This window comes from Hippopotamus amphibius, chromosome X (assembly GCF_030028045.1).
Source record: "Hippopotamus amphibius kiboko isolate mHipAmp2 chromosome X, mHipAmp2.hap2, whole genome shotgun sequence".
NCBI classification, from domain to species: domain Eukaryota; kingdom Metazoa; phylum Chordata; class Mammalia; order Artiodactyla; family Hippopotamidae; genus Hippopotamus; species Hippopotamus amphibius.
The window spans coordinates 36,135,178-36,144,925 of record NC_080203.1 but is presented as its reverse complement, the minus strand read 5'-3'; the positions used below and the strand labels follow the sequence as shown (position 1 = coordinate 36,144,925).

The 9,748-nt window shown below is 35.3% G+C and overlaps 1 pseudogene; it reads right to left on the bottom strand.

The window, feature by feature from the left end:
• Positions 1 to 8,590: 8,590 nt before the first annotated feature.
• On the bottom strand, positions 8,591 to 9,459 carry LOC130841408 (40S ribosomal protein S2-like; annotated as a pseudogene).
• Positions 9,460 to 9,748: the final 289 nt, after the last annotated feature.

Below are 9,748 nucleotides of genomic sequence, written 5' to 3'. Positions count from 1 at the left end.
AAGAGGTTTTAATATATTGTATTTACTAGAACCTTAGCATATATATAAAAAATTATTTTGAAAATAGAAAGCTTAGAGTTTTAAGTACAAAAACTGAAATAAAATATAATTTAACAGAGGGACTCAAATTCAGATTTGAGCTGGCAGAATAAATAAGCAGTCAACTTGAATATAGGTTCATAAAGATTATCTAGCCTGTGGAACAGAAAAAAAAAATGTTGAAAATTAAACAGAGCCTCAGAAACCTGTGGCAAATCATCAAGCCACTAATATACATATAGCTAGATTCCCAGGAGAAGAAAGAGGCAAAAAGAGTATTTGAAGAAGTGATGACCAAAAAATCCCAGTTTTAGTGAATAACATTTATACATACATCCAAGAAGCTCAACAAACTCTAAATAAGACAAACTCAAAGTGGTCCACAAATAGACACATCATAATCAAACTGTTGAAATACAAAGAGAGAATTTTGAAAGCAGCAAGAGCAAGGTGACTTATCACAAGGCACCTTCAATAAAATTAACAAGCAATTATTCATATGAAATTCAAAACCTTTTCATGATAAAAAAAATACTCAAAATCTATGAGTAGAGGGGAACTTCCTAAACCTGATAAAGGCATTTACAGAAAAATCTGTAGCGAATTATGAAAGATTGAAAATTTGCCAATAATATCAAGAACAAAACAGGGATGTCTGTTCTTCCCACTTCTGTTCAACATTAGATTGAAGTTCTAGCCAAAGCTAAAAACAGTTTCAGCAAGGTTGAAGGATACATAACCAATATGCAAAATTAGTTGTATTTTTATATACTAGCCATAAAATATCAAAAATTAAATTAAGAAAATAATTCATTCCAAAAGCATCAAAAATAAAAATAGGAATAAGTTTAACAAAGGAAATACAAGGCTTGTATACTGAAAACTACAAAAAAAATGTTGAAAGTTGTTTAGGAAAATTTAAATAAATAGAAAAACATGATGTGTTCTATTGCATAGATTGCAAGATTTAATTTTATTAAGATGGCAATACTCCCCAAATTGATCTACAGATTCGATGAAATATCTGTTAGAATCCCAGTTGGCTTCTTTGTAGAAATTGACAAGATGATCCTAAAACTGACAGGGAAACTCAAAGGAACCAAAAATAGCCAAAACATTCTTGAAAAAGAAATACAGTTGGAAGTTTTACGATTTCTGATTTCAAAACCTCCTACAAAGCCACAGTGATCAAGTCAGTTTAGCACTGCCATAGAAATAGACAAGAAGATGAAAGGAATGTAATGGAAAGCCCAGAAGTAAACCCTTAATTCTGGCCAATGGATGTTTGACAAGGGTGCCAAGAAAATTCAATGGCAAAGAATAACTTTGAAAAATGGTGCTGGGACAATTGTATATTCACATGCAAAAAGATGAATTTAGATGGTTACCTCATAGCATATATAAATATTAACTCAAAATATATTGTATACCTAAATATAAGAGGTGAAAGTGTAAAATGCTGAGAAAAGAAAGAAAGAAATTTTCATGACTGGATCAGGCAGTAGTTTTTTAGCCAAAGGAAATGAAAGCTTATGTTCACACAAAAACCTATATATGAATGTTCACTGCAGCTTTATTTGTTATAGCCCCAAACAGGAAAAAGCCTGGATGTCTTCCAATGGGAGAATGGGTAAACTATGGTTCATTCTTACTAAGGAATATATTTCTCATAAATAAAAGGAATGAACTATTGATACACACAACCTGAATGAACTTGAAGGATATTATGCTGAGTGAAAAAAACCATCTCTAAAGATTACATACTACATGATTCCATTTATATAACATTCTTAAAATACTAAAATTATAGAGATGGAAAACAGATCAGTGGTTGCCAGGGATTAGGGATGGATGGCCATCGGGAAGTTGGCATGATATAAAAGGACAACACAAGAGTTCCTTGTGATAATAGAACTACTGTATCTTGACTGTGATGATGAATACACAAACCTACACATGTGATAAAATCATATAGAGCTACAAACATGCACACAATACAGATGAGTACAAGTAAAATAAGATTTATATGAATAAGAAAAATAATATACTTAGAGGGACACAGGATACTCCCTCACAGGTCTATTTAACAATTTTCCCTGTAGGAAATGGAATGCTCTAGGGCTTCATTCCTTTTACCTAAGTGTAGAATTGGGCCTCTGACTTAAATGTATATTTAGAAGATACTGAAGGAGATTTATGACTTTCAAGATCTAAAGGAAATCATACAACACTAACTGACTGAATGTTGAATTAAACTGTTTGTAATTGGATGATCCTAAAATTTGGGATCATTTTATAACTTAATGTTATAAACACTGGCATGTTGTGAAATTGATAAACCAACTTAGTTAAATTTTTATCACAACATTTTAGTGAATAGAATATAAATCAATAGGGTCAATATAAAGGGAAAATTTGCTTGATATTTCCATTTTCAGGATATTTTGAAAAAGATGCCCAGATAACAATTACATATGTATAAGACCAGAGATTCTAGCTTTTATTTTCATCTGTGTTTTAGGTTAATGCCCATTTTTAAAAGTAATTGAATAAATTACCTTTACTTTCACATTTTAAAAGTTACTATACTAGATAATAGTAATTGAAAGTTGATTTTAAGTAGGTAAAAAAAAAAAAACCCACAAGATACTTCATAGTTTCTCAAAATCGAAGACAAAAAAAGACTAAAAACTTTCCATAGATCATATCCAGAATGCTTAATGAATTCCTACTAATCAGTAAGAAAGGGGAGGACAATACTCATAAAAGAGAATATCGAAATGTCTGGTAAATATATATATTATAAATGCATAAAGACGTTTAATCTAATTAGTCCTTAGGCACATGCAAGTTAAAATTACAATAAGATAATGGTACATAGCATCCAGAATGGCTGCAATTTTCAATACTGATATTACCAAGTGTTATAATATAGAGAGCAATAAGAATCCTACATATTATCGGAGAGCAAGGAAATTGGTACAGCTATTCTTGGCAGTACCTACTAAAGCTGAACATATATCCTGTGACTAGCAAATTGATTCCTAGGTATATACCCCATGGAAAAACTTATACATATGCACCAAAAGAAATGGAATATTTGTAGCCATATTCTTGGTAATAGAGTAAAACTTGAAATAACTACACTATCTCATCAGTAGTAAAATAGATAAATTGTTGATATTCATATCTGTGAATACTATATCACAGTGGAAAAGAATGAATTTGCAACAATGTGGATAAATTTCACAATCACTATGTGAATTAAGGAAGTAATACATATGATAAAATTGCATAGAACTAAACACACAAATATATACACACAAATGAGTAAAACATTTGTGAGTAAGACTAAGGAAAGCTGAATAAGATAGGTGGATTATATGAATGTCAATGTCTTGGTTGTGATATTATACTATAGTTTTCTGAGATGTTATGATTAGGAAAATGAATAAAGGTACATGGAATCTATATTATTTTTTACAATTTCATATAAATCTACAATGAAGTAAAAAAAAGTTTTATTAAAAAAAACAGGCCATACAAAATGAGGCCATTGCCTTTAAAGGCAATTATGAGTCTAGAGATATACTCAATGGAGTCACTTTTTTGTATTTGGCTTCATTGTCCACAATGGCTAGTGCCACAAGTAGGTTCCCTGTCTTTGGTAAGACATTACTCAGATACTTTACAAATCAATAGGAATGACTGAGAATTTCTATTCTTGATCTAACTAGCATTCATTGTGCTTTTGGATTGCATGCTATTCTCAAAATGAATACTGATTTGAGGTCTTTTAATTGGTTCCTAGTTCAGCCATTTCTGAACTACTTAGAGTTTCGTCCCCAAAACAGAATTACTGTGGGGCCACAGCGCACACATCAGGAGTCTTTTTTTTTTTCAAAACTTCTTTAAAAGTGAAATCATCTACAGTAAAAGAGATTACAAGGGAGTTGTCTGAGATTAAAAATGACAAAACATTATCCTTGCCCTAAAACATGTATTCATTGCTAAAAGTTTGACATCATCTGAGCACTTTGCTTAGAAAGCCCATAATATTTATTTTTGAGTCCTTGAATCCTGTTTCTAACATGTCAGAAAAACCAAACAAGAATCATGTTTTTAAAAATTTTAAAAGGGAACTCTCCTGCACTGCTGGTGGGAATGTAAGTTGGTACAGCCACTATGGAAAACAATTTGGAGGTTCCTTAAAAAACTACAAATAGAACTACCATATGATCCAGTAATCCCACTACTGGGCATATACCCAAAGAAAACCATAATCCCAAAAGAAACATGTACCATAATGTTTATAGCAGCACTGTTTACAATAGCCAGGACATGGAAGCAACCTAAATGCCCATCAACAAACGAATGGATAAAGAAGATGTGGCATATATATACAATGGAATATTACTCAGCTATAAAAAGGGATGAGATGGAGCTATATGTAATGAGGTGGATAGACCTACATTCTGTCATACAGAGTGAAGTAAGTCAGAAAGAGAAGACAAATATTGTATGCTAACTCACATATACGGAATCTAAAAATGGTACTGATGAACTCAGTGACAAGAACAAGGACACAGGTGCAGAGAATGGACTGGAGAACTCGAGATTTGGGGGGGGGGCGGGGGGTGAAGGGGAAGCTGAGATGAAGCGAGAGAGTAGCACAGACATATATATACTACCAATGGTAAAATAGATAGCCAGTGGGAAGTTGTTGTATAACAAAGGGAGTTCAACTCGAGGATGGAAGATGCCTTAGAGGACTGGGATGAGGGGGGTGGGGGGGACTCGAGGGAGGGTGGGGAGGGAGTCAAGGGAGGGAGGGAATACGAGGATATGTGTATAAAAACAGATGATTGAACTTGGTGTACCCCCCAAAAAATAATAAATAAATAAATAAAATTAAAAAAAATTTAGAATTTATTTATCTGGCTATCTCATTCATAACCACATACAAAGCAGGTGGTTTTCAGTTATCAGATGAGTGAATAATTGAATGAATTTGGATCGGCTATATAAGACTAGCCAATATGAGCAAAAGGAAAATATTCTAGTCATATGGTAAATTTTATATATGTACACATTTTTAAATTTCAGGGGTCAGTAAGAGCCTGGTTTAATTGAAGAAGTAGTTTCATGTACAGGAAAAGTGGAAGGTAAGGCTAGAGAAGTAGAGGTCCCTGGTTGTGTATGGGCATTGAACATCATGTTGAAAAGTTTCAGTTTTATCTGATAGGCACTGGAGAAGTTAAGTACAATTAGTTAAGTAAAAATGAAATAATTTCCTACTAGGTAAAATAAACTCTTCATATGTGAATCCAATAGGCATATGGATGAATCAGTTAATTTTCACACATACTGCTTCTCCATTTGTAGCATTCACTTTCAATAACATTTTACAAGTATGGGACACATTCAGGGAGAATTTTAGTTCCTGAAAATAGTGACAGTTTGGTAGAGAGGCTTCCATCTGTCTTACCCTGTATATAGCTCACCCCCATCAAAAGCCAGTGATAGATATTTACTGTAGTAATCAAAAATCCTGATCTTTGGAGAAAGTTACACTCAAATTTTAAAACAACAGTGATTTTTCAAGTAAATTAAAGCATTTCTCAGCATTCATACACATCTATATACATACATACATGTATGTAAGCTTTTGGAAAATCAGGGAGCATAAAATATATTACAAGGACACATGATACTAAGAGCCAGATTTTTTATTCTAATTGAAATATAGTTAATATAAAATATTATGCTAGTTTCAGATATACAATATAGTGATTCTACACATAAATACATAACAAAATGATCATTATGATAATACATTATGAAATGATCACCATCTGTCACCATACAGTTATTACAGTATTATTGACCATGTACCTTATGCTGTACATTACATGCCCTTGACTATTTATTTTATAACTTCATACCTCCTAATTCCCTTCACCTATTTCGCCCATCCCCCCCCAACAAAACAAAGAGAGCCAGATTTTGAATGAGCAGAGCACCAAAGGAGAAACTAAAGCAAAATCTGGTACTGTAAACAGTACAAAAATTATAATTCTATTATTATTTCACATAATATTGTTTTATAAAAGGATGCTGAGAAATCAAGTGACAGACCAGAACTCTCCTAGATATTAACTGGTAATCACTAATAATATGTGATTCTATAGAAAGACCCAGGAGTGTAGCTAACACATAACATCTCCACATGCATATGACGACCTTGTACCTTCAGTTTCTAGAATCAACTTGGAAAGGATCATGTCCTCCTCTACCCCACCTATTGATCACTGACTCTTGCTATGGAAATTACATGGTAAATGTGGTGAGCTTTTTGCCACAAGATATAAGATTCTATTTGACATTGTTCCTAGAACCAGACCACTTGAGTTTGAATCCTGTCTGTACTACTTACTAGTACCTGTGGGCAAGTCACTTACCCTGTGTTCCTCACTTTTCTTATCTTTAAAATGAGAGTATCGATAGTACCTACCTAACAAAGTCTTCATGAGGATTCAAAGTGATGATACAAGTAAAACACCTGCAACAATTTCTGACACTCTTATGATCTTATTACCCTAGGCAGGAAAACACTTACCATGGCACATAAGATCTTATATGACTTGGCGGTTGTCCATCTCTCATACCTCATATTGTGCCACTTTTCCTCTTACTATACTGCAGTCACACTGGCCTTTCTATTGTTTCTGTCCAAATTTATGTAGCATATTCCTACTTCAGAGGTTTGCACATGCTACTCCATCTACCTATTCTTCCCCATATCTTTCACTTTGTTGGTGCATATTCCTATTTCTGGGGCTTTTCCTGGTTGTCTAACCTAAAATATATCACAAAATTGCTCTCCATATTACACTTACCTTTTTTTTTCCTTCCTAGAATGTGTTTACATTTTTATTTTCATGTTTTTTATGTGTCTCTCCCTCACTAGACTCTAATTTCTATTATGGTAAAAAGTACTTTTTTTTTTTTTTCAAAATAGCTCCAGAACTTTAAAAATTACCTGGTACAAAGTACATTCTCAAAAAATGTTTACTGAAGGGGGGGAAAAACACTTAAAAGAAATGAATATGGACTTTTCTAATGGTGCAAGGATTAAGAATCCGCCTGCCAATGTAGGGGACACAGGCTCAATCCCTGGGCTGGGAAGATCCCACATGCTGCGACGCAATTAAGCCCGTGCGTCACAACTACTGAGCCTGTGCTCTAGAGCCCACATGCCACAGCTACTGAGCCTGCATGCTGCAAATACTGAAGCCCGTGCTCCTAGAGCCCATGCTCCACAACAAGAGAAGTCACTACAATGAGAAGCCCACACATTTCAACAAAGAGTAGCCCCCACTCGCTGCAACTAAAGAAAGCCTGCACACAGCAACAAAGACCCAATGTGGCCAAAAAAAAATAAATACATAAATTTTAAAAATTAAAGAAATGAATATGTAAACCATACAGAAACAAGACAAATTAGCATAGAAGGTGGGAATCCTAGAGGGAAAGCATCTTTCAGTGAGAACAAAATGTAAACAAAAGCATAGATAGGAAGATAGGACATATTCTAAAATACACAGTTTTTGACCAGTGTGGCTGGAACAAGGGCAATAGTAAGAACAGACATACTAATGTTTCAGAATGGAGAGTCAGCTTGAGGCCAAATTAAATCTTGGTTCCTATGTATATGTATGATACGAAATATATATAATCTTCAGACATACATAATAGGATATATTGATAATAACTATTCTGCTGAAATAGAATGTTAACCCTTTAGACATCAACTGTTCAATCACAAATCTTATTATCATTATATCTGATGTTTATTCCACTTCCCCATTTACCTATTTATAAGCTTTTAAGTTTTTAAATACCTATAGTGATTTATCCACTTTTGAAAATTTTACAGTGTAATGTTTTCATTATCAAAAGCTATGTAAGAGAGAAAACATGACAATTTAATGCTTTGTAAATTCCCTTGGTTATAAAAGAATGATGAGGGTTTTTTTTCATAGCAGCTTTATATGAAATTATTTTTTTGGCTCCTATTAATTTCTAGGGTTGATTTTTGAAGATGATGGAAGTCTGAGTGATTCTTCTTTGGAGATTTCTGTTTTGAAAGCAAGCATGGGCAGTCTTAGCAGTTTTACATGGAGGAATGTTATCTTTCATTGAAATAGTGTAGAAAAACATTGAAAATGTTTTTGCTGACATTTCCAGGTACACAATGTTTATTCTGTGTCCCAGGAGCAAAATAAAGAGTCCTGCTGTTAAAAAGGAACTGGGGGGTTCAAAGAGTCTAGCCACCAGCTCCCAGGTAAAATAGCACCTAACTAGAGTTATCTATTATTAAACACTACAGGGCAAGGGGATACTTGCAATATACTATTTTTGAACTCTAGAAATAATGATGCAGATTATTTTTACTGTTCTGGAAAAGCAGGATATGTTTCTCTTTTTTAGGTATTTACTGTACCTATGTATGTATGTATGTATGTGTGTGTGTATTAAGCGGCTTCATTTACTTTATTTTTCTCGTAGAAAACTCTGTGGTGGCTACAGCTAGAGCCTAGGTCCCCTGCATAGAAAGTCTGATGTGGGTCTTTACAAGATGTTCAGTGAATTTCTGATACAGAGACTTGGTGAACACCCATCTCTTTCCAGAGATCAGGAGTGAAATAACTGTAGGTCATGGAAATGGCATCAAAAGTGGCCTTCGTGAAGTTGCCCAGAGTGCAGCCCCTGGTAGAGGTGTAGCAGTCGTCAATTCCAGCCATCATCAGTAGCTTGTTGGGCACAGGGGCTGAGATGACGCCAGAGTCCCTGAGGGCAGGGATGAGGCGCACCAGCACAGAGCCACAGCAGCTAGTTACCTTGCAAGGGATGGTATGGGGCTTGCCCATCTTGTTCCCCTAGTAGCCTTGTCCCACTGGGACCATGGAGAGCTTGGCCAGAACGATGGCCCCACAGATGGCAGTGGCTACCTCCTTAGAGCACTTGACATCCAAACCGACATGTCTCTTTTAATCCCCAATGTCAACAAATGCTTTCAACCTGGTCCACTGGCCAGCAAGGGCCTACTTTTGTACACACGTAATTTTCAAAACCTCGTCCTTGAGGGATGCCCCCGGGAAAAAGTCAATCATCTCAGATTCCTTGATGGGCAGAGAGAAAAGGTAGATCTCCTCCAGGGACTCAATCTTCATGTCCTTGACCAAGCAGCCCAGCTTGGTGACGGGGAGCCATTCCTAGTCCTCGGCCTTGCCTCTGGAGCTCCGCGACCCTGGTCCTGGATGCCGCTGCTGAAGCCTCCATGGAAGCCACCACAACCTCTATGCCAGGGCCCCTGGAGCCTCCGTGCCCTGCCGCAGCACCAGCATCATCTGCCATTTGGTGCTTTTATGAAGAAGAAGAGCTAGGTATTTGTTTTAAATGAGCTTATACCACTCAGCAATTTGTAAATCACATCTCTTTTCAGGATTCTCTATACCCTATCCTACTTGTTTCCTCTATAGATAACCAACCCATTACAACAGTAACCTTCTAGCTCAGTTTCAGATTTTATGATCCCAAACTTTTTCCTCTTTGGTATTTTCCTATCCATCATCCCTTTCTTCTAGAGATCTGTTGTCTGCAAACATTAAGATGGATTTTAAGGAGGTGACTAGACAAATGAATC